At 38.5% G+C, this 24,177-nt stretch overlaps 1 protein-coding gene across 4 annotated transcripts in view; it reads left to right on the top strand.

The window, feature by feature from the left end:
• The first annotated feature begins 371 nt into the window (after positions 1-371).
• LOC124120938 overlaps positions 372-24,177 on the top strand; it is a 65,827-nt gene continuing 42,021 nt past the window's right edge. Inside the window, exon 1 of one of the 4 annotated variants that reach the window (XM_046483853.2) lies at positions 372-390. The gene's annotated coding sequence lies outside the window, so the exon portion shown is untranslated. Of the gene's footprint in view, positions 391-5,993; positions 6,113-6,690; positions 6,712-8,013; positions 8,477-24,177 lie in introns of those variants that run through there. The other 3 variants (XM_046483852.2, XM_048387426.1, XM_046483848.2) reach the window with 3 other exon arrangements.

Genomic DNA, 24,177 nt, shown 5'->3' with positions numbered 1-24,177 from the left:
GGCACGCCTTTTCAACCTAAATGCGGTCCAGAGAGGCGCAAAAGCTCAACTCACTCACGCTTCTACATCCGCCTGATTATTCAAACTGTTTTTCAACAAAATGTTCAACAAACAAGAAATGCGCCATCAATTTAAGCTTGTTTCTTTCGAATGTCACCCTCATGTCAATTTAGTAGCATTTCCTTTCAGAACCGAATCTCCAGTTTGTTGTGCAAAATGTCAGGCGGATGTAGACTGGTCACATCTCTCAAGTCGGCGAGATCATGACCCGGATGACGTTTCAGCAGGAGGCCGACAACAATTGTATGTTTAGTCTGGAGAAACCAAACACGGCCAGACCTGTGGGCTTCATAGAAGAACCTTCGGCTGTTACTTCACACTCATTGGAAGGTAAAGCTGATTTTAGTTTCACTCTTTTATTGCAAACCATGCTTATAGTTGATTGAGTTACATATGTAACAGCGCTTTTGAAAAATCGGCCTTGAAATGAATCGACAATGGAAAACACACACTGGGGGGAATAGTGTTAGAGTCAAGCTGTGGAATGGGGGTAAGGTGATATAGGAAACTCAAGACAGTTTGGAGCTTGGCGCGATTAACATACACATGCTCAGCGGCCATCGCGATGACACCAGTGTAAGTTATGCCAGGAACCTATTTTTCCTTAACTATTCAGCAATCTGTGTTGTTTTCTACTTCATTTTCCATGAAGATTCTTTTTTTCAGATTTCTCTTGTAGCTTTCAGCATTTATCAGGTCAGTGATAGTTGGAAAACCAGACATTTTATATTTAAAACTACGAGCCTGGAAGAAAAACACATTGCAACAACGTCACTTTTGTGGCAGGCAATGTTTTGTTTAACTGTCTGAATCATAATTATTCTTTTCAAGAATTTAAGGGGACAATATATTTTTTTAGATAAAAGTTGCTTTAACTATGTTCTTATGTACAGTTCCCATTATGTTCCTATTTGTATACCCATGCTATACAAGTTTTGGGCATGAAGAGGAATACAATAATGTTTGTTTATATACAGTACTTCGTAGTTTTGTTATACCAATCTCGATTGCCTGTCAAGGGGTGATTATAATGGGGATCGGGTGCACATGTTCTTTCGCTGGAGGCGTGTCATCGTGTCCCGATCGTTGTTCGTGTAATATGGCAGGCATACTGCTGACACTTTCTGAAAGCGCAATGTCCAGAAAGCTTGGGTATATGTGCCAGGTTTGATTGCAAAAATAGTGACATACGAGAACGTATATCAAATGCAAATGTGTTTGCTCCTGATCATATGCTGACTGATATACTGCAGAATCGAGAGTGCATGCAAGAGGTCATCACACACTCACGCCGTAACAGAAGAATGGCGTGATCACGTTGAATATGTTTTCATAAAACCACCCGACCCGTGAAGATCCGGGATAGAATTGCTTTTCTGCCAACCATGCTTGTCATATGAGGCGACTATGCTTGTCATGAGAGGCGACTAACGGGATCGGGAGGTCAGGCTCGCTGACTTGGTTGATGCATGTCATCGTATACCGATTGCGTAGATTGATGCTCATGACGTCAATCACTGGATTGTCTGGTCCAGACTCGATTATTACAGACCGTCGACATATCGCTCGAATATTTGTGGAATATAAGTGCGGCGTTAAACAAAAAAAACCTAACAAAACAAACAAACAAACATATGACCACCCGGTTACATTTAGTTGCCTGCTACTACCAGAGCAGGGTTCTGGTCACCTGTTGGGGACCTCTTTCCGACAGATCGATCGGTTTCAAAGGTTTTCTTAAAAGTTAAAGTTGAAAATTTTCCCCAATTTATTTTTCTTATTTTATTGATTTGAACAAATTGTACCGCTTGAAACAATCCAAATTGTAGCTCTCAGCTTCCGAGAAAGTTTTAAACGCCTCTTTGCAACTTTTGTTTCTTTGTTTCCTGTACAATTGCCTTGTATTGATTTTAAAGCCATGAACATATCTGACAGGCGACATGCCAGGCAAATCGCTCAGTTGCAAGTTCGGCCCTGGTGAGATTATAGCACGTTATATAAATTGTTCACGTTTAATAATAACCTTACTGTTTGCTGTAATATGAGAATAATGATATTTAATGAAAAGTACAATTCTGAATCATAAGAAATAGTTTGCGTCTGTCTTTGATTATAACGTGTATGTCAATTACGACAGCACACCGTTAACATTTCAACGATAGTGTTACCACAGCTTACAACTGAGCAACAATGATGTTAACTGTGCGTCACGTGTTATCTTTTGTCCAACATTAATATCTGTGCATATATGTGACCTCACTGCAGGCAACTTTGGATGTAGCTGGCGGCGACAAATCTACTTATGACGGCGATGCAAATGTACGTAATCATTTCTTTTGACGTTTGGTCGTAGTGCTAAGATGATGGTAAGTCCCATACTTTAATATCGACTTACGATGGTCGTAGTGCTAAGATGATGGTAAGTCCCATACTTTAATATCGACTTACGATGGTCGTAATGCTAAGATGATGGTAAGTCCCATACTTTAAAATCGACTTACGATGGTCGTAGTGCTAAGATGATGGTAAGTCCCATACTTTAACATCGACTTACGATGGTCGTAGTGCTAAGATGATGGTAAGTCCCATACTTTAACATCGACTTACCATGGTCGTAGTGCTAAGATGATGGTAAGTCCCATACTTTAACATCAACTTACCATGGTCGTAGTGCAAAGATGATGGTAAGTCCCATACTTTAACATCGACTTACGATGGTCGTAGTGCTAAGATGATGGTAAGTCCCATACTTTAACATCGACTTACGATGGTCGTAGTGCTAAGATGATGGTAAGTCCCATACTTTAACATCAACTTACCATGGTCGTAGTGCTTAGATGATGGTAAGTCCCATACTTTACGATGGTCGTAACGCTACTTTAAGAACACTTTGTGGAACATGGCCGTGATCCCTTCAGTCGCCTCTTGTGACGAGTATTGGTTATCGGGAATCAATTCTCTAGCCCGGAATCCCCACACGGGGCCTTGTTGTGCAGAAACAAGGGCCATAATACTTCACGCCTTCACCCCTTCACACCATATTAACGAATTGTATATGCATAACAATAGGCACAGGGGTTGAGCGCTGTCCATGCCAAACTGGAAGTTGGTAGGTAGCAACTACCATTTTCTCTCTGAACAGTAAAAAAATGTGATTTCACCTGAGCACATGAGGCATGATTTGGGCACGTTTCTAGCCCAATTATTAATTAATATCTGAAACTAAATCCAACGTTTATCAGACACCGAACGGCTGGCGGAGCATAACCGTGGTAGTATGTTTATACGACACTCAATAAAAAATTAGATATTTTCATCTTTACTTTTGATGTCATTTGGCGCGACACCCACGAGTAGAAAACTAGGTTCTTTTCGGTTTGAAAACATTATCAATTCATACTATCGTCCTTTTTAGTTTTATTGTGTTGTTTTAGGGTTTGTACCAATGTATGATCTTTGTGTGGTGAAAATATTCTGAGATATTTAACAAAACAAAAACTGAGTTTATGGTAGTTGACTTCGTGAACAAATGTACTGTCAAGGTTGTATGAATAATACTGTCGAGGTTGATTGAATAGTACTGTCAAGGTTGTATGAATAAAACTGTCAAATTTGTTGGAATAGTACTGTCAAGGTTGTTAGAATAGTACTGTCAAGGTTGTTAGAATAAAACTGTCAAGGTTGTTGGAATAATACTGTCAAGGTTGTATGGATAAAACTGTCAAGGTAGTTGGAATAATACTGTCAAGGTTGTATGGATAAAACTGTCAAGGTTGTTGGAATAATACTATCAAGGTTGTATGGATAAAACTGTCAAGGTTGTTGGAATAATACTGTTAAGGTTGTATGGATAAAACTGTCAAATTTGTTGGAATAATACTGTCAAGGTTGTTAGAATAGTACTGTCAAGGTTGTTAGAATAAAACTGTCATGGTTGTTGGAATAATACTGTCAAGGTTGTATGGATAAAACTGTCAAGGTAGTTGGAATAATACTGACAAGGTTGTATGGATAAAACTGTCAAGGTTGTTGGAATAGTACTGTCAAGGCTGTTGGAATAAAACTGTCAAGGTTGTTGGAATAATACTGTCAAGGTTGTATGGATAAAACTTTCAAGGTTGTTTGAATAATACTGTCAAGGTTGTATGGAATAATACTGTCGAGGTTGTTGGAATAATACTGTCAAGGTTGTATGGATAAAACTGTCAAGGTTGTATGAATAATAGTGTCAAGGTTGTATGAATAATACTGTCGAGGTTGTATGAATAATACTGTCAAATTTTGTTAGAATAATACTGTCAAGGTTGTTGGAATAGTACTGTCAAGGTTGTATGAATAGTACTGTCGAGGTTGTATGAATAATACTGTCAGGTTGTTGGAATAGTACTGTCAAGGTTGTATAAATAATACTGTCAAGGTTGTTGGAATAATACACCAAGCATGTGGTGTTAAGGAACAACGCATTCACTCTCTTGTTAAATAAAAGCGACAAAAACACAACAACATTCCAATAACTATAAACAACCTCTTCCAAAAGCAGAGTGCATTGTACGATTCCGACTATATCATAAACATGGCTTTATGAATCACTATCAACTAGTAATGAGATCAGGTGTTCGCGCAAAGGTGAGCTTATCCTGCCCCACCGGAGGCACCGACCACAAACACATGCAACTCCAAATCTGAAGAAAAAACAACAGCAATGTACGAGAACATATGGTACGAGTCAAAATAGGGAATTGCCCCCTCGACGCTTCATAAATCTTGATTTGACTTTGGTGTTGGGGTTAGTGCTAGGGTAGATGTGAAATGAAACTTCGATCTAGGAAGCCCGTAAAGTGATTCCGGTGTAGAATGTTCTACCCAGAACCAAACGCTTGTCGCAGGATCCAACAAGTGAGTATCGGGTGGGTAAAATGTCCGATTTGGCTGACTCTGGGTCATAATGGTCCTACGATGTGTATCGTACGTTAAACATGAGGTTAACCACGCGCTGCATGCGAATGTACAGCTCTCGAATGCATTTTTGCGTGTCATATTCATGTATACAAGAATCTTATAAAAATTCAATACCCCCTACTGATAACATCTTTGGGTGAAACTTGCTGTGACTGTCATTGCACTCGTTGTGAATTGCTTGAAACGGATCTAACCGTATTTAGATTCATTTATCATTTGAATCTACAGATTGAGTTTCATAAGGTGTTACTGATACGAAGTAAATGTGATGTGAACATTCATCATTCTGTAGCCGGCAGAAGGAGCTGAACAACGCAAGGTGGTGTCAATTGGGAGTTATGTTAACTTAGATTTGACATGGTTAAATTTGCTTTGTAACTGTACGCATCCCTGGGAGGTTTCAAATGTTAGATTTATCCACGGACCTAGATAACAGGTCCTTGATTTAACGAAACGACAAACGTTTTTATTGTGTTATAGGGATTAAATTGGGTTGGGGTATAATGTGTCGTAATATTAATTAAGTTACTTTATAGCAGCGAAATCCCCGATTCAAACAGGAATGCCGATTAGTTGAGCCATGATATATGCATGGAGTATAAGAACACAACCTCTATCGTCTGCTTGAAACAGTTGGGTAAGTTCATACACAGGGCCGTGTAGGTACATGGTCCCGTGGTCCATAACAGCGGCCTTGCTGTATAACAATCTACATGCCGTAACCAGTCGGTTCAGCGGCCGCAGCTCATCGGTACACTACGTTCGTCTCAATAATTCACTTTTCAATTCGGAACGACTAGCTGTTTTGTTCCACGAATCCGTGTCATATAGCTTCTGAAAATGTGGATAACCCGCGTTTGAGAACCTTATGTAAAGCACGTGAACTCTTGTTCGTGAACAGCCTTGTCGGTATCACAGAGCAGCCAATCACACAAGCCTCGTTTGGCCTCGATCACTTCCTGGTTAAGATGTTACGGAAACCTGCATTCGTCATAAATCAAACTCGCGACAAAGGCTCAAGTAACACAGACGCTCACTCGACCACAGTCCTCTTTTGTCGAACTTCAACTGAATACAGAGATACGGCCCTTAGGTGCGTGAGTATCAAATAATCACGTAACTAGAGTTATGTCCCTTGGCTGCGTCAGGGTCTGATAATGGTTTGTTCGAATTCGTCCAGAGTAGGAAACTTGATTTGTTATCACAACTGTCCTCGTTGTCTTTTTCGAAAAGTGAAACGATGTGTGTTATTTTCGGCCTTTGTCTCACACATTTAACACTCGCCGCCATATGTCCATAACACTGACTGTCTGTTCAAATTGGCGATAAACACAACACACTCGATTATTGTTGAAATTGATGTTTCGTTTCTGTCACAAACTCTAGAAATAACTGCCAGATCAGAGATAGACTGCGAGATCAACACTTGTGTATTGCGTGTATGTTTTTACCACCAGAATTCTCCTGTCCAGCTTAGAAAAGGTCGCACACGGGTGAACTGATAAGAAATACCCCATAGGTAGTAATCAGTTATCGACGATTGTAAATGTCGTGGTTGTAAGATCGTCTTGTCAGCATTCATACCACAACGACCTACATTGTGTGGCTGAAACAGAAAACTGGGACGGCAGGGAGCTGGCATTCTCAGAGGATGACATGCATACATGTGGAAGTCAATTTCCTCTACTAAAGGTTAGACAAAGTCTGTTTTCACGATTTTATTCCATCCTCGGAACCCATGTGTGTATTTTCTGCTACTTGCATCATGTTATTAGTTATTTAAGTTCTCCTAACGGCTGTATAGACGTACAGTTGACAGACTTGTGGGAAACATATTGTAAAAAAGAAAATATTAATGAATAGGCTCTATATGTTTCTCTCAAAGTTACAACCATGGCAGAACCGTAATTCCATTGAAAAAATTAATTACAGACCGCCGTCATACAGCTGGAATATTGCTGAGTGCGGCGTAAAACAACACACATACCAAAGTAATGCAAGTGGCAGTGTTGGCTAAAGATAATATTATATTGTGAAGAATCTGAGATTCCAATCCACGATCAGCGGATACTGACACGGATAAGGAGCACAACTCTGCACAGAGTTTACCATCACTGCCCCGGAAAGAGTATTCCAGGAATATCACGGCGGGGGACACCGGAACTGGGCTTCAAATATTGTACCCATATCGGGAATCGAACATGGGTCTTCGGCGTGACAAACGAACGCCCCGTCCCGGACAGTGAGTGAGTGAGTTGGGTTTAACGCCGCTTTTAACAGTATTCCAGTTATATCGCGGCGTGTCAGCTTAATGTGTTAGGAAAGCCCGAAGTGATGCAGGTCTCAAACGTTTACCACTTTGGTGAGTGAAACCAACGAGCACGGGTATGGTGCTGACAAACACAATCGGAGCGAACCGGGATTCGAACCCACGATCATAGGTTTCTGACGTGCCCAAGGGTCGCAACTCTGCACAGGGCCTTAGACGACTGGGTCACCCGTGCCCCTGCCCCAGAAAGAGTACGTCCACACTAAATGATCAATGAACTCTTCATCAATAACACAACATAGGACACTTTCAAGGTAAAAGTGGCACTTTGTTCTTTGTTTAGAGAATGGTTTTGGGTTAGACTTCAGGATCCACAATGAATGTTACAACTCCCACGTCGCTAGTGACAGCCTTGGACGGCTCAGTCTGCTGATTACGACTGTGTCCCCTTGATATGTTCCTTATTGAAGAATGGACGTGTGGGTGTATGGGCGCTGAACACTATAGAGTAAACGCGAGTGACTGAGTTTGTTTTACGCCTCTTTGAACAATATTTCAGTATGGTCATGGCGTGTCACCATGGCATCGGGGAGAATTTTAAGCCCGAAGTGATGCAGACATTTACCACTTAGGTGAAACCAACGAACACGGGTGTGGTGTTAACAAACCTTAAAATATAATCAAGGCCAATCTGGGATTCGAATCCACGATCACAAACTGCTCACACACCCAAGGAACAAAGGTCTGCACAGGGCATTGTCACGCCCTAAACGACTGAGACCCTCGTGGCCCCACAAGCTGACAGAAGTCCGCATGGCAATGCAAGCGCCTTCATATTTATGGCCCTGATAAGCTGTCGTACTGATATCACGTTTGTTGAACAGCTGATGACAGAATGTTGAATCTAGAGATCTACAAATAGGCCAAGCTAGTGCTGACGTTCTTCCGCGTTTTAGACGCAAGTATTTCTTACCATTGGAGAATGACAGTGACACAAGGTTATTCATGATGCTGATCTCTGTCGTACTTGTCACTGGCAGGGGAGGCCAGCATTCACTTTCGTTTCGCTGTACGACGATGCGATTCAAACGAATATGATCATTGCTGCGAAATGTAGAACCGGGAAAAAAAGTTAAATCAAAACTACACAACTACTGATAAATCAACATACGTCGGCATTAACAACAGGTAGGTGACCTTATATATTTACTGTTGTGATGTCAATTTATCATTTGTTTGTTAAAGAGGAAGCTATAATCGGATCAACATGACAGATAACTCCATGTAAATATATCTCACTGAAATGAAAGAACATGCAGCCTTTTGGACATAATTTTCTTCATTCCTGTGTTGGATTCATTTATGATAATATGCAGAGAACGGAGGCGTAAATGAAAGGAGATTACTGTACGTTCAGACTATACTAGCTATATTAGCAGTCACCATGGATATATATAGGACAAGGGAATATTCAGAGAACAATTCAGAGAGAATAGAGGAAGTTGGAACATTTACAGAGAACAAGAGATTAGAGGAATAGGGAATAAACCGAGAATAGTCGGACACAGGTAGAGTATTGGCAAATACGATAAACAGAAAAGAGGAAAAGGGAATAAACAGAATAGTAGAAAAGAGGCACATGGAATAATCAGTAGAATAGAATAGACGTAGAGTGAATATGCAGAAAACATTAGAACAGAGGAAGAGGGAATAAACACAGAACAGTACAATAGAGGAAGAGGGATTATACAGAGAGCAGTAGATCAAGGGAAGAGGGATTATACAGAGAGAAGTAGATCAGAGACAGAGGGATTATACAGAGAGAAGTAGATCAGAGACAGATGGATTATACAGAGAGAAGTAGATCAGAGACAGAGGGATTATACAGAGAGAAGTAGATCAGAGACAGAGGGATTATACAGAAAACAGTATATCAGAGGAAGAGGGGTTTACACAGAGAGCAGCACAATAGAGGAAGAGGGATTTATACAAAGGACACTAGAACAGAGAAAGAGGGAATAAAAACAGAACACTAGAACAGCGGAAGAGGGATTATACATAGAACAGTAGAAACAGAGAAAGAGGGAATAAAAACAGAACAGTAGAACAGAGAAAGAGGGATTTATACAAAGAACAGTAGAACAGAGGAAGAGGGAATAAACACAGAACAGTACAATAGAGGAAGAGGGATTTTACAGAGATCAGAAGAACAGAGAAAGAGGGAATAAACACAGAACAGTAGAACAGAGAAAGAGGAATTTATACAAAGAACAGTAGAACAGAGGAAGAGGGAATAAACACAGACCAGTACAATAGAGAAAGAGGGATTTTACAGAGATCAGTAGAACATAGAAAGAGGGAATAAACACAGAACAGTAGAACAGAGCAAGAGGGAATAAAAACAGAACAGTACAATAGTGAAAGAGGGATTTATACAAAGAACAGTAGAACAGAGGAAGAGGGATTTATACAAAGAACAGTAGAACAGAGGAAGAGGGAATAAACACAGAACAGTACAATAGAGGAAGAGGGATTTTACAGAGATCAGTAGAACAGAGAAAGAGGGAATAAACAGAGAACAGTAGGACAGAGAAAGAGGGAATAAACACAGACCAGTAGAACAGAGAAAGAGGGAATAAACACAGACCAGTAGAACAGCGGAAGAGGGAATAAACACAGACCAGTAGGACAGAGAAAGAGGGAATAAACACAGACCAGTAGAACAGAGGAAGAGGGAATAAACACAGAACAGTACAATAGAGGCAGAGGAAGTCTGGTATACCTTGTCCATTGTGGAAACACATGACATTAAAGTGGTCGCACTCGGTGACCTTTTAAAGAAAATGTTGTTTCAGAACTGGACACATTGTTTGGAATGTCTATGTACATGTCTCTTGTGTAGCCTGCAGGGGACCACCTGTGTTTTTATCTTGTTATATCAGGTAATATTCTGTTTTGTTTTAATATTCAAGTGTGTATCTGTCAAGGTAGTACAAAGTAAAAACAACAACAAGAAGGACGGTATATGCCAAATGTAGCACCTCAAATATTGGATGTATGTGATGCAAGCAAAATGGCATTCATGCATTCAGGTAGATGTACTTACAAACCTGATAAGTTTGTCAAAAGTAAAGAAATATTTTGAATAGGTGACTGGCAGAGCAGATCATTTTGAATTCATGTATTCAGATCCAGTCCATTACACCTCTGTGGACTGAAAGAACATGAGTGTTTGAAGGGTTAAGGTCACAATGTTGAGATACCTGAAACGCTGTTAGCAAGGTGCTTGTAGTATAAGCCAAGTTCATCGATCATCCTCATCACACAGCTGCACAGACACTGCGGCTGGAGGAAGAAGTAAGGTGAAGCAACTTTAGTTTTTTAAGTTCAGAAATTTGTTTGACCAATCAGAAGGGATGCTTAAAACCACATGTACCCCAAGTGATACTGCTACAACAAATTTACCTTGCCGACATGTTTCAATCTGTCATTGTAAAAGAATTAAAACAAACTGAAAATTGATAGAAAACAGTTGTTCCATTGAACTGAGGTTAATTTGTGCCATGACTTTCATTGATTCTAGCAATGTGCAGCTTTTATCTTCGTAGCCGGGTATAAGGGATTTATTCTCCTGCTCCGAAATCAATGTGCAACCTATCTTCTTCATAGCAGGATATAAGGTATATATTTTCAGGCTCAGAAATTTATTTTCCTCCCAGGCGCAATACATAGTATTTTATCAAGATCATGTGAACCAGTCAGATCTCAACATTCTGACATTCTGATTGAATTAAAAAACAAAGATACAACTGAAAATTCAACCCAAAAATATTTAGACTTATTCGATAATTATTTATGAAATGCATTGTATACAGTCTCAAGACTACATAATAATGAAAGTTATACTGGATGAAACGTGGGATGTCCCCGGTGCTTTTTAAAAAGATAGAATTTATAAGCATTCATCAGTAAACGCCGGAAGAACCCTCGTCAAGGCTCATGCTGATATATTTTATCTTAAAGACACATAATCAATGTCTGTCCTTTGTGCCTTGTGTAACCCTGGCCAGAAATATTCATTCAAGATGAAAGTAATTTTGTGGGGAGACATGTATGAGGTTCCTGTGCTAGGGACCAAATACTGCCAGGAATCTTTGTGGGGTGTCATGCATGAAGTACCAAATACTAGGGATTTTTGTGTGTGTGTGCGTGTGCGTGTGCATGTGTGTGTGTGTGTGTGTGTGTCCATGCTTTCATCCATGTGTGTGTGTGTGTGTGTGTGTGTGTGTGTGTGTGTGTGTGTGTGTGTGTGTGTGTGTGTGTGTGTGTGAGAGAGAGAGAGCATGTCTGTGTGTGAGCATGTCTGTGTGTGTCCATGCTTTCATCCATGTGCGAGCGTGTGTGTGTGTGTGTGTTAGTGTCAGTGTGAGTGCGTGCGTGTGTGCTTGCGTCAGTGTGTGTATGTGCGTGCGTGCATGCGTGTGTGCATCAGTGTGTGTATGTGCGTGTCTGTGTGTGTGCATGCTTTCATCCATGCCTGTGTGTGTGTGTGTGTGTGTGTGTGTGTGTGTGTGTGAGCATGTCTGTGTGTGTCCATGCTTTCATCCATGTGTGCGCGTGTGTGTGTGTGTGTGTGTCAGTGTGCGTGCATGCGTGCGTGCATGCGTCTGTGCGTGTCTGTGTGCGTGTCCATGCTTTCATCCATGTGTGTGTGTGTGTGTGTGTGCATGTCTGTGTGTCTGTGTGTGTGTCAGTGTGTGTGTGTGTCCATGCTTTCATCCATGTGCGTGTGTGTTGAAATAAGTTAAACAGAGGGTACATTCAAACTATACTATACATTAATAATCTCATAATTTTCTTGCACTCACTTTTTATTTCAGCAGAAATAATATCAATTTTGTCCATGACAGAAGAAATATATATGAGACACATCCATAAACCAAGACAATAAAAACTGTGTGGCCAATAGTAGACTAACCTAACACACGGAAGTGTTGGCGGAAATACATTGCTTAACTTGTCATGTGATGATTACCGTAGAAATCCACATAAACCTGTACATGTTTTCACCTGCAATTGGATAGAAAACAAATGTTAATGAAAGGGATAAATATGTTTTCAGTTTTGTGTGTTTGTTGTTTAACAATGTTACTGACTGTAAAAGGTTGTTTATAATAGATTATTTTAAGGACCTTATTTGATGTAATTTGGCTTTGAGTTAGACTTTTCATTTTTAAACTTTATAATTTTTCAAAATGTTGCTGATTAAGGCACAATTATGAATAATTCAGTCTTTTCATAAACTCTGATGCAGGATGCTATTTTGGGAATATGGCTCCTCTCAAATGCGAGGTGTGTTTCAACTATATGTGTGACAACATTGCCAACTGTATACCAAAACTGTTCTGTTGTTCTTTGATTGTCATAGCAACATGATAGATGCTTACAGTAAGAACATAACCACTCAATGCCATTCAGGTTTATACCACAGATGAAACAGCAGTTTAATCAAAATTAGGCAGAAACATAAGAGGAGGCATTTTGATCATGTTGATATATTTTAATTATTTTGGGGTGTAAATAAAGTTGACCATCCATGGTCCAAGAAGTATTTTAATAAACATCCATTCACCATGCTGTAAACCTGGGATGGGAACCCAACAATATATACCTGAAACATCCAGTCACCATGCTGTAAACCTGGGATGGGATCCCACATTATATACCTAAAACATCCAGTCACCATGCTGTAAACCTGGGATGGGAACCCCACATTACATACCTGAAACATCCAGTCACCATGCTGTAAACCTGGGATGGGATCCCCACATTACAAACATGAAACATCCAGTCACCATGCTGTAAACAAACATGAAACATCCAGTCACCATGCTGTAAACCTGGGATGGGATCCCACATTATATACCTGAAACATCCAGTCACCATGCTGTAAACCTGGGATGGGATCCCAAAATTACAAACATGAAACATCCAGTCACCATGCTGTAAACCTGGGATGGGATCCCCACATTATATACCTGAAACATCCAGTCACCATGCTGTAAACCTGGGATGGGATCCCCACATTATATACCTGAAACATCCAGTCACCATGCTGTAAACCTGGGATGGGATCCCACATTATATACCTGAAACATCCAGTCACCATGCTGTAAACCTGGGATAGGATCCCACATTACAAATCTGAAACATCCAGTCACCATGCTGTAAACCTGGGATGGGATCCCACATTATATACCTGAAACATCCAGTCACCATGCTGTAAACCTGGGATGGGATCCCCACATTACAAACATGAAACATCCAGTCACCATGCTGTAAACCTGGGATGGGATCCCACATTATATACCTGAAACATCCAGTCACCATGCTGTAAACCTGGAATATTCAAGTATGTTGAAGTAAGAACTCAATTCATTCTCAGGAAATATCTACACTGACTGAAATAGGTATACTCCTAAAATGTGTATATTTAACGCTTTACACCATTTATCATTTAAGCGATTGGACAAATTATGTTACGCCCTTAGTGTAATTCGTTGAACAGGATGACATTGTTGCTGATGTTTAGTGTCCCTCCTTTCAATGTTCAGGATAATCAAGACAAAACAATGAGTGCAGTCAGTGCAGTGAGCATCATAGATGCGATCTAAATGAAGAATAGTTGTCATAAGGCAATTTGACTGGATATTATCAAAACGACGTTGAATTTATCACATTAAACAACACGGAGAATTGCGGTCTTGACATGGTTCATTATGCATCCTGTGTGAACAATTTACTTGGTATATTCTGCTATTTTTCTACTAAAACAATGAAATGTTCTCTTTCTGCGAGCATGTGTTTGCATCTTTTCTGGTGTAATCTGTTCAAAATAGAAGGAGTAATTCAAATCTATCGTTCACCAATTCTATACTATGGACAAAGTGATTCTTTTAAGCCAGATACATTTGACACCTTACAAGATAGGTGACTGTGTGGAGCTGTAGCTTATATCATGTCTGCCACAGACCTCATCGTATATTGTAAATCGTGAAATTAATGCGTCTCCAAAAGAATAGCACCGCTTATTAGCACTGGGTAGAGTTCTTTTGCTAAAACAATACATGGGCGCTGGCTCGTGTCGGCCTTTGATGCAGTCGCAAAGAACAAAGACACTGTGTTGCGTTGGTGGCGTCTGTCTGGACTTGCAGGTGTGATCACTGATGCCAAGGAAGGACTGAAAAGCATATGACTTGATATACTGCCAAACTGGTTACGTTTATATTCTTACAAGTGTGATACAGCAGAACTAAGACTGTTTGAAATGACATGACGGTTCTAGTAAAACATGGTCAATGCACACAGTAAAATACCTGTACCCAGTGGAATCGTCCAGATTCACAGAGTTTGTGTGAATGTAGTCTTTCTTAATTCATATTATAATCTTTCAGAAAGCAAGGTGTCTGGTCTAACAGGGTTTCACAGAAATAGGATTATGGTCTTTTTTCATATAAATTTGACAGAATGACTATATGATGACAAGAGAATATATACACAATATGTGAGTGAGTGAGTTTTACGCCGTTTTGAGCAATATTCCAGCAATATCACAGCGGGGGACACCAGAAATGGGCTTCACACATTGTACCCATGTCAGGAATCGAACCCGCTTTAACCACTGGGCTACCTGACCGCCCCATACACAATATGTAAAAGTATAAATATGTTTAAAATCTGCAGTTGATAAAAAAAAATAATTTTTTAGTGTTGTGTGAAATTCCTGCTGACCGATATAACCTGAGACAATATGGTAAACAGTGAAGACTGAGTAGGCTCTCTAAGACAGAGGAACATTTCCTAGCTTGAGGCAACAGCTCTGTACTTTTGATGACTTTATGATGCAAGGCCCATCCATCTTGTGCTGCTGGGACTATGATAAGGCATAGTGTGAAACCTGCATGAACATGGACCCGGCATGACACTGGCAAATGTAGTGTGTCATTGCTTCATCATTGTTTCTTGTGGTAGAATGTGTGACCACTGGTAGTTGACAAGCTTGTGTTTAGGGCTTGTGATTATCCCTGAAAGGTAAGATATATTCAGCTTTGTTTTTTCTGCATTTTTTATATCCTATAAAATGTAACAGCCTTTGTAGGAAGCAGGAATGTTTGTGACTCGGTTGTATTGTTTAGGACCTCAAAATTGTCAGATTCCTTGTTTTGCATTAATCTGTAGCCATGAATTGTCAGATTCCTTGTTCTGCATTAATCTGTAGCCATGAATTGTCAGATGCCTTTTTCTGCATTAATCTGTAGCCATGAATTGTCAGATTCCTTGTTCTGCATTAATCTGTTGCCCTGAAATGTCAGATTCCTTGTTCTGCATTAATCTGTAGCCATGAATTGTCAGATTCCTTGTTTTGCATTAATCTGTAGCCATGAATTGTCAGATTCCTTGTTCTGCATTAATCTGTAGCCATGAATTGTCAGATTCCTTGTTCTTCATTAATCTGTAGCCATGAATTGTCAGATGCCTTGTTCTGCATTAATTTGTAGCCATGAATTGTCAGATGCCTTGTTCTGCATTAATCTGTAGCCATGAATTGTCAAATTCCTTGTCCTGCATTAATCTGTAGCCATGAATTGTCAGATTCCTTGTTCTACATTAATCTTTAGCTGCTATCTAAATGAAGAATAGTTGTCATAAGGCAATTTGGCTGGATATTATCAAAACGACGTTGAATTTATCACATTAAACAACACAGAGAATTGCGGTCTTGACAATCGTATTTGAACAGAATTGGGCATGATGGTTCATTATGCATCCTGTGTGAACAATTTACTTGGTATATTCTGCTATTTTTCTACTAAAACTAGTAGCTTTCGCTCGTTCGATACGTTTTGAAACAACTCGTTGTAAGATCAATGGTATCTAACAGACACTCGTGTAGTAATCTCTATATCTCAACATGAGACTGAATGTATATTCAAAGTGTTTGATGTGGGGAAACAACAAGGTATTGTTCAAACAAGACACTTCAAATCAGGAAGAAGAGTTTTTGAGATTTTGTATTGAGACCAGATTTTTTCAACTACAGCTGCAAACCCAGATATTTTTTAATTAAAACTATGAGCGAAAATATTTTTTTTCTAGAAACACATTGCATCAGTGTTATTTTTGTGGCAGACAATTTGGTTTTTATTCAACACTGTGAAGCATAATTCTATTTTTCAAGTACTTTGGAGGACATTTATTTTTATGTGTAAAATCCCAGGCCCCAGAATATGAAATAGCTGGCAGGTCCTAAGCTGAAGTTGTAGATGTGAATGTTTTGTAGGTCTAACTATGGCATGTGTGTATATGTGAATGTAGTAATGGCTGTCATATTGGAGACGGAATGGTTGTAAATGGAGTGGCACTTCCTGTTCCATAATGCTCTCACATTGAGGCAAGCACTTGTCATTTCCTTCTCATTGTCACAGAAAGCAGTTACACATTATCCAATCCTAGAGCTGTCAGCTCTCTACAGTAACATGGGAAGAGTAATCGGTCTCCTCACAATAACAACCTGCACTATATTCAACCCACACCACGGTCTCTTATTTACATGTTCTATCTTGGAAACACAGCTAGTTATACTTTGTGTCTGTTTTAAGAATAAGAAGTCATTCTTAGGCCAGACTGATTTTGATCCTTGTTTAGCATACAGCAAATACGTGTACGTATTATTTTGGCAAAAATATAATTCAGTTTATATACTCAGAACAGCAACGAACCTTATTTTTCAAGCAAATTGCATATATTACAACAATTACTACACCTTTCTTGTCATCCATGTTTCATGGTATAAACCCTACACCTGTGTATTTGGCGTGATTCACTTGTTTCTTGTTAATGACTTCATTACAGGTAGAACCACTAAGATTACCTGACAAAGACTGCAAAATCTTCGATAACCTGTCTCTGAGAGTGTCAAGAATACACAGCAATCAGTGGTTGGCATGTGGTACTTCCTGTGTCTGGGGTAATTATCCAGTCTAAGATTGGGTCAGGAATCCAGGTCTGATGTGGTGAATGTGTTACATTTTATGTAATATGCACATGGCAACACAGGCAGAGAGAAATGGTCAGTTGAGTTTACAAAAAACATCGATCAAAGGAATAGCGGATAATACATTGATTGATTAATCACTGTTGTCTTGTCTTGCACAGTGGATATGTGTCAAAAGTAAGTGTTTATGTAGGTTGACAAAAGAAGACAGAAATACACCCATATCTGGGCGTGGAGTGCCTATGTAACAACAACATACTTTGTTCAAAGGATTAGCTGGTAATATGTTGATTGATTGCTCATTGTTATCTAACACAATGGATTTCTTCCAACAAGGTAACTGCCTCATATCATACATGTAACTTTTCTCACTTGTTATTACGATATTTGTATTTTACTTTCATTCATTTGCTGTAGCTCTCAAAGTTGACTGATCAAATTGTTCCATACATAAAAAAAATATCCGTCAAAAGCAATAAGTTGTTCCAAAGTGCTACGCTTATGGTTATTATCATTTAAATATTTTTAGTAAACGATATTGGAATATATTATTTCTGATAAAATATTTGTTTCAGATACAATTCATCCAATCATTGCATCAAAATTCCTTGTAGTTATATCATTGGTTTTTTTAAAACTAAATCACTGGTAGATTGCTAGAAAATGTGCCTACAGATGATTGCTATATTTGGCTTTGTATACAAAAAAACACAAAGTAATATTTACTTCTGCACTCGGTAATATTTATTTCTCGGTATATATATTTATGAAACAATGCCTAGCAGAACAGAAAATACAATTTCAATGGTAAATCACCATGTCTAGTAATAATTCATCTCAAATTTCACATTTGTACTGACCAAGGTTGTTATCACCTTGTCCTTCACCTGAATTCTCATAAGGGATACTATGTAGTTAAGCAACATTTGATTCTGCGAAGAAAGAGCCGATTTATATTTCAATGCTTTCAAACTAGGAGTGTTGTTTCCCTTTAAGGTAACCTTAATGTTTGATATTAAAGTTTACTTCCAAGACACAAAAAGTTATGTTGTTTTTAAGTGGCTGAAATATGACAGGTGGGCCTGTAAAACGAGCATGTAAACTGATAGGGATTATTAGTAATGTCTGTCACTGTCCTCACAAGTATGTATTGTTGGTTAAGGTTCATTCAGAGCAGTAAATGTGTGCGTGTTTCCTGGATTACAGTTTGTCTGCTACATTCAAAACACATGCTCATTTTCATTTTATTTTGGAAGAGACTTTCTGTTCCACGTATAGTTTAAGAACATTATTACATTCAGCCAGCCTATGAAAATGTGGAAAGAAACGTGAAAGGCCAAAATGTGTTCTTTTTGACCCACATGGGAAAGAAAACTCTTATAGTCTAGAATCAACACTATTGAAGCATTCATGGCTATTTTTCAGCTGATGTGGGCTAATGGTTAAAGCGTTCACTCATCACATGCCAAAGGCCCAGGTTCAATTCCCAAGATGGGTTCAATGTGTGTTGACCATTCGTGTTTATTTCCGTGATGTTGCTGGAATATTGATAAAAGCTGAATCACAATTCATTATGTCATAACAACAACAAAAAGCATAGTAAGAAGCTGTGTTATTGTTGCTATATCTCTTAAATATTGTTCCTATATATTTTTACATTTTCTTGTTAAGTGAACTTTGCACCTTGAGCAGAGGTGCCGGCTTGTCTACATATCAGAGGTGCCGGCTTGTCTACATGTCAGAGGTGCCGGCTTGTCTACATGTCAGAGGTGCCGGCTTGTCTACATGTCAGAGGTGCCGGCTTGTCTACATGTCAGAGGTGCCGGCTTGTCCACATGTCAGAGGTGCCGGCTTGTCTACATGTCAGAGATGCCGGCTTGTCCACATGTCAGAGGTGCCGGCTTGTCCACATGACAGAGGTGCTTGCTTGTCCACATGTCAGAGATGCCGGCTTGTCCACATGTCAGAGGTGCCGGCTTGTCTACATGTCAGAGGTGCCGGCTTGTCTACATGTCAGAGATGCCGGCTTGTCTACATGTCAGAGGTGCCGGCTTGTCTACATGTCAGAGGTGCCAGCTTGTCTACATGTCAGAGGTGCGAGCTTGTCTACATGTCAGCCATCCATTGAATAGAATGATACTCAAGTGGGAACAAAAAATGTCTCTGAAAATAAATTGTCATCTTTGATATATGAAGACAAAGAAAATAGATTTAGTTGTACATGTTGGGTTTAATAACCTTTTTTGTCTTTATGCAAAGTAAAAACCTTTTCTCTTTGAACAAGTTGTTTATCATTACTTAATAAATATAGTCAACATTCATCACTTTTATCATCAGTCAGACTCAAAGGGGAAATTGGTGGAATAAAGAATTCTTAATTTTGAAAATGATGGCATCAGAAGTCAGTAGATGTGTATTTTCAAGTAATTATGTGAAAATATAAAATTTAAAAAATTAGGCTATGTGAAAATAAAAATGAAAATGTCTCTACCAGTCTCTAAATCAGTTTGAGAAACAACAGCTGTGATTTATTATATGAACTAAAACCTTTTGTCTAATACAAGCTAGGCCCAAAACCATATGAGTACTAATCATAGTTCATACTAATTAATACTATGTGTTAATGAACCTCGGTTCATGATCAGTCAATATTTACAAATGGCACATCATAATTTAATATTTTTGGGTTTCAAGAAGATAGTTAGCAGGTTAGAAGAAATCAGGAAGTTAGTTAGAACAATTCAGGAAGATAGTTAGAACAATTCAGGAAGATAGTTAGAACAATTCAGGAAGTTAGTTAGAACAATTCAGGAAGATAGTTAGAACAATTCAGGAAGTTAGTTAGAACAATTCAGGAAGGTAGTTAGAACAATTCAGGAAGATAGTTAGAACAATTCAGGAAGGTAGTTAGAACAATTCAGGAAGATAGTATATTGGAATAAATATTGGAGTGTAACTTAATCTAATGTAGGGACTGTTCCTGATACATGACAGCCAAGTCATGTGTCCAGAGAGCATGTCAAATCTGTCAATATTGATACTGGTCAAAGTTCCCACAGCTGAAACAATTACACTGGGTAGTAACATTGACAAACGTAGATGTATTTGAGTGTGTAGACTAGACTAAGGTCAGATTCAAAGCCATTCATTCTGGTCAGCATTAATCTCATTATAGGCCATTTTATTTCCATGGGTTGTGAGAGATTAGCTTCAAGAAAACTTGCATAAATTGGAACCTAATTTATTTTTAGCAAGCTGAATTGTTTGGTAAAATATAGGTTATACGACATGTGACCCTTGATGACCTAGATAATATCTTTTTGAGGGAAACATTGACAGATTCTGATTTGATTTAGATGAACTGATTAATTATGAAAATGAAAGATGGTGACAGTGATTGAATGTGGAGGGATTGGGAAAAGAATATTGTTTTGTTGTATTCAAGGCCTCACATTCCACTGAACATACGCCAGGATGTGAGAATGTGCAGGGTTGCAGTCAGCCAGGTCACATATTCCATCACCTTCGCTGATCTTAGTGAGGTCTCATGAAGAGTATAGGGTATTTGGAACCTGTTCTGCTAAAGAATTTCCATGTGTCAGCAATTTGCTTTTCCCATGTGGCATGACATAAGCATGACATGTCCCAGTATTGTGTCATGAGTGTGACATATCTATACATTGTCATGACTTTAATATGTCAACACATTGTGCCATGACTGTAATTATTGTCGTAGCATTGTGTCATGACTGTATTAATTGTCACAACATTGTGCCCAAATTATAATAATTGTCCTCACATTGTTTCATGACTGTAATAATTGTCCCAACATTGTGTCAAGACTGTAATAATTGTCCTCAAATTGTGTCAAGACTGTAATGATTATCACAACATTGTGTCAAGACTGTAATAATTATCACAACATTGTGTCAAGACTGTAATAATTGTCCCAACACTGTGTCAAGACTGTCATAATTGTCCTCACATTGTTTCATGACTGTAATACATGTGTAATTGTCCCAACGTTGTGTCAAGACTGTAATAATTGTCCTCAAATTGTGTCAAGACTGTAATGATTGTCCTCACATTGTGTCAAGACTGTAATTATTGTCACAACACTGTGTCAAGACTGTCATAATTGTCCTCACATTGTGTCAAGACTGTAATAATTGTCACAACACTGTGTTAAGACTGTAATAATTGTCCTCACATCCACACATTGTGTCATGAATGTGGAATGTCTACATTTTGCACAGCTACGTATTTTCCCCAGGTGGCACTGTATAGGGTTAATGGTCTTATTGCTTCTCAGGTAATGAATGGATTGCTGCTAGGAGAGATAATACAACGTTGGGGTGTATCGTTCCAGCCAGCTAAAGTGGAGATAGTTGGTAACGTAACTGAATCACATCCACATTCAGTAGTGTACTACAGTTATTCTGTATTTGTGTCCTGACTAGTTTGTCTCAGATGGGGTTTCAGTCTGTGTATGTTATCAGACAATTGGATGACACTGATGTAAATGAGGATTGGTTCTTAATAGAGAACATGTCTCAGACAACAATGATTTCATTGTCATTTGAAATCATGATAAAAATGCAGAAATTTTAAAGGCATCCTTGATTCTTAAGTTCATATCTCACTGTAAAACAGCAACCAGACTCTTTTTTTAAAATGGAATAAAGAATGTTATTCAATACCAAACACCAGATGGTTTAGAGAGTGCATCAGTGCACATGACCTAGATATTATTGCCATGACATGTCAAATTATAGCCATTATATAAGCGCAAAAATATGTAAAAAAATATATTTTTGCAACTAGCTTAGATTTAACCACACCAAAGATAGTACAAGACGTATATGGTGTGAGTACACTGGAGTGAATAAGTACGGGTACTCATGAATGTGTTCGTGAAATAGTTGGTACTCATGATTGTGTTCATGAAATAGTCTGTACTCATGATTGTGTTCATGAAATAGTCAGTACAACTGATTGTGTTAATGAAATAGTCGGTACTCATGATTGTGTTCATGAAATAGTTGGTACTCATGATTGTGTTCGTTAAATAGTCGGTACAACTGATTGTTTTCATGAAATAGTCGGTACTCATGATTGTGTTCATGAAATAGTTGGTACTCATGATTTTGTTCATGATTGTTCTGAAATTGCAGGTACTATTAATTGTTTTCCTCAAATAGCAGGTACTTATGATTGTTCTGAAATAGCAGGTACTATTGATTGTTTTCCTCAAATAGCAGGTACTATTGATTGTGTTCCTAAAATAGCAGGTACTTATGATTCTTGTTCTGAAATAGCAGGTACTCTTTATTGTTTTCCTCAAATAGCAGGTACTATTGATTGTGTTCCTAAAATAGCAGGTACTTATGATTCTTGTTCTGAAATAGCAGGTACTCTTGATTGTTTTCCTCAAATAGCAGGTACTATTGATTGTTTTCCTCAAATAGCAGGTACTTATGATTCTTGTTCTGAAATAGCAGGTTCTCTTGATTGTTTTCCTCAAATAGCAGGTACTCTTGATTGTTTTCCTCAAATAGCAGGTACTTATGATTCTTGTTCTGAAATTGCAGGTACTTATGATTCTTGTTCTGAAATAGCAGGTACTCTTGATTGTTTTCCTCAAATAGCAGGTACTCTTGATTGTTTTCCTCAAATAGCAGGTACTCTTGATTGTTTTCCTCCAATACAAGGTACTCTTGATTGTTTTCCTCAAATAGCGGGTTCAGTTGACTGTTTTCTTCAAATAACAGGTACAATTGATAATTTTTGTCAAATAGCAGGGACCATTCATATAAAATACGGTAAATACCAGAAACTTTAGTCTGCTAGAAACTATATTCTATACTTTAAAATGATTACACAATTTTCTCTTGAAGCTTGTGCTACTGTGAGATTTGCAAAGCAAATTAGCAAATGACTGTGTAAGGAAGTTATGTTTTCATTACAAGCCAATCTAGTGGTGTAATGACTGCAGAGTGTGGTTATACAAGGTACTGCCCTTCAGAGTATGTCCTGATAAGTTATTGTATGTAGATGTGATCACCACTGAATTGGTCTGTGTGAGTTGCCATTTCAGTGCAGACTTTTCATTAAGGCTGAGGCTATATGTCATTTCAGTAGTTTGTTGGAATCAGTTGGGGAGTGTGGCTAATGGAAAAGTTGATTATTCATTTAACTTTAATTGAGTTATCAGATGGGAGCTGATTATTTAAGGAGCTCTACAATAGATCATTTTTATTTCTGTAAAACCATAATTTGTTTATCATCAGACCTGTATTCCTGTGTGCCACACATGACAGGATTGTATTGGCCATGATGGAGGTTTGTCACCATTTGCATCTCTTTTCTTTAACATCACTTTGTCAGTCTTTAATCAGTCAATGTTCACAAAGGTTACGGTCGTCCTTGAATTTGGCAGTCTGACCATAGGTTTTATATCTGAATATGCCTTGAAATTGGATAAGACATAATTATGTTAATGACTTGAATTAAATACCTTAAATTCGGTAATCATTATTTCAGTTGTTCGTGTCTCAAATAATGTATGACATCATGTAGCCAAGGATCAGACATGTGGATGGAGCCATCCAGACAATACATCCATCCATCTGTGTTTAAAGCATACTGGGCTCTGACTTTCAGCCTTCAAAACGGGCGATCATTGCCTTTAAAAGGCTTTATATTTTAAGTTTGTATGAACAATGTGAAAACTGAAATTCCTTATTCCTCAATTTTGAAAAAAAGACTGGATGAAATCATGGTTTTTATTTGATGTAAGCTTGCGAATGTCTCAGTATGTATTGTAGTGACATTT

The sequence above is a fragment of the Haliotis rufescens genome, unplaced genomic scaffold, assembly GCF_023055435.1.
Source record: "Haliotis rufescens isolate VD_foot unplaced genomic scaffold, xgHalRufe1.0.p SCAF_10, whole genome shotgun sequence".
Lineage (NCBI taxonomy): Eukaryota > Metazoa > Mollusca > Gastropoda > Lepetellida > Haliotidae > Haliotis > Haliotis rufescens.
Note: the sequence above shows the minus strand (reverse complement) of the source record. Positions and strands in the feature narration are given on the sequence as shown.